This window comes from Colobus angolensis, unplaced genomic scaffold, assembly GCF_000951035.1.
Source record: "Colobus angolensis palliatus isolate OR3802 unplaced genomic scaffold, Cang.pa_1.0 Scaffold29, whole genome shotgun sequence".
In the NCBI taxonomy this organism is placed as follows: Eukaryota; Metazoa; Chordata; class Mammalia; order Primates; family Cercopithecidae; genus Colobus; species Colobus angolensis.
In genome coordinates, this window is record NW_012116154.1 from 9,526,106 (window position 1) to 9,528,549 (window position 2,444).

The following is a 2,444-nucleotide window of genomic DNA, read 5'->3' on the forward strand; positions in this document are numbered from 1 at the left end:
AAAAAAAAAAAAAAAATACATTTTACTCTATTAAAAATACAAAAATTAGCTGAGTGTGGTAGCGGGTGCCTGTAATGCAGCTGCTCAGGAGGCTGAGGCAGGAGAATCGCTGGAACCCAGGAGGCAGAGGTTGCAGTGAACCGAAATCATGCCACTGCACTCCAGTTTGGGTGACAAGAGCAAGACTCTGTCAAAAAAAAAAAAAAATCTTATTATGAGGTACAAACTGAAACATACAGATTAAACTTTGAGTGTTTAATGTATACAGTTATTACTATTTTAAGTTTTGAAGACAAACCTATTCTGTGGGTATTTTTTTTTTTTGGTATGGGATCTAAATCGATAGCTATACATTAAAATAGTCAACAAAATATTCGTGAGTAACAAATTCAGTTTTATGTATCAATCTGTACTTAGATGGGGAAGAAGTTACGTCACAAAGTTAGTTAAGTAGACCTGTTTTTTTGTCGTTTCTATCTTACAATGCCAAGTTTGTATTTTTCTATTAACTGGAATTTTTATGTTTTCAATTAAGCCAATTAATTTTGTTTGTTTGTTTGTTTGTTGTTTTACAAGTAGGGCTTGTCTTAGCCCATTGTGTGTGTTGAGATAGCAGAATACTAAGATGAGGTAATTTATGAAGAAAGCAATTTCTTACATTTCTGGAGACTGGGAAGTCTAAGATTGAGGAACTATATCTGGTGAGGTCATCTTGCTCTATCATAATACGGTGGTAGAAAGCACTACATGGCTGATATTTCTCCTCCCTTTCTTATAAGGCCACTAATCTCATCATGGGGGCCCTACTCTTATGACATCATCTATCACTAAGTACATCCCAAAGGCTCTACCTCCAAATAGAAACAACACATAAATTTGGGAATTTAATTTCTGACACATGGAATTTGGGGACACATTCAAACCATAGCTAGGCTTGAGTACTTGGATTCATATTAGTTTTATTTTGCTATCAAATGGTTATTAATGAAGATGGTCTCAGTTCTACTCTGTGAATAATAAAACTGTTGGTTATACAATTCCAGGTCCTGTTTCTGCTGGGAGGACACTTTGAGCTAACTGGAAAGGAGCCTGTGAGAACCATTACTGGGAGTACAAAAAGAAAAGGTCATGTAACTACTTTTGATTCCTAGTAAAATGTGAATCTTAAAGTAGTCAGAATAACCCTACCGGAAATAAGACAGCAATAATATGTAATATGTAATATGTTCTCTAGAGTACCTCTTCATCTGAATTCAATACCAAGATCAGTTATTCTTGAAAACTTGAATTTCAAGGCCTTGAGAGAACCACAGTCAAATCTTCCCCGGGTGCTGTCTCCACAGGGAAGCATGACTCCAGCTGAGTTGTTTCCCTTTTGTTTTGGTTTTGGTCTTTGTTTTATTTTGTTTTACTCTCTGATAGCCAAACAAGTGATCAGCAGCACTTGAAAGCCTTCTTCCCAAAATGGTGACTGTGTTTTCTTTCTGGAATACCTTTTTGTAGATGAAATTTCCTGGTCCACAGAGATACCCAGTTTCCAGTGGCATGTCCTTCCAGATCTTACTGTCTTTAAGTTTCAGGGTTTCTAGGGAAGAGATAAACCCTTTCAGGCATTGGAAAGGGTTAGAAGAGGATTTGCTTATACGAGGCACAGGGCATGTTCTTAGACCCAAATTCATGGGCCTGCCAAATGTGGGTTCAAAAGAAAGATTCTGTGCTTGAATGCAGAGGCAGCAGGAAAAAGACTAATGACAAAACTCTGGAGATTTTAACCTGGTACATAGCTGAGTCTTAGCTAATTATTTTTTTAAATTTAATTTATCTACTTTATCTGGAAGACTGAGGAATATAAGGTGTATGATAGGTTATGGAAATCAGCACACATTTGCATAAATCCTAGGCAATGGTACAAATAAAATAGCTTTCTCTGTTTGATTCAAATACTGTGGTATCCCAAAAGTTAGAACAAAGGTTTTTAAGAGAGTCTTTACTATTTCCTGAAAATCAGTTTATATGTTTTGTTTCATTTTTGTTTTTGAAGAGGGTAAGGCCTCAGGCCATCCAGACATCATACACACAGTAAACAGACAAAGCTCTTACCTTTTACATGTAGTTCTATGAAATTCAACTACCAAAAGGTTCCTGGTAGTTATTCAGAGAGCGTTTCCTGTGGTTTCTTAGGAGTAGCTTGTAAATAATTCTGCTGACAAATATCACATCTCTCTAATATGTTTGTATTTAAAAAATTTTTTTTGGTATGCGGGCTCAGAGTCTAGTGACTTTAAAATTCATCTCTTCTTCAGATGATTTGTTGATGACTTAATAACCCTAACCAGGCCAGGTGCAGTGGTTCAAACCTGTAATCCCAGCACTTTGGGAGGCCGAGACGGGAGGATCATGAGGTCAGGAGATGGAGACCATCCTGGCTAACATGGTGAAACCCC

General features: G+C 36.9%; 1 long non-coding RNA gene across 1 annotated transcript in view; it reads left to right on the forward strand.

The window, feature by feature from the left end:
• Positions 1–1,043: 1,043 nt before the first annotated feature.
• Positions 1,044–2,444, forward strand: part of LOC105516801 — an 87,524-nt gene continuing 86,123 nt past the window's right edge. The window contains exon 1 of the long non-coding RNA XR_001002545.1: positions 1,044–1,125. This is a non-coding gene — a long non-coding RNA (uncharacterized LOC105516801). The remainder of the gene's footprint in view (positions 1,126–2,444) is intronic.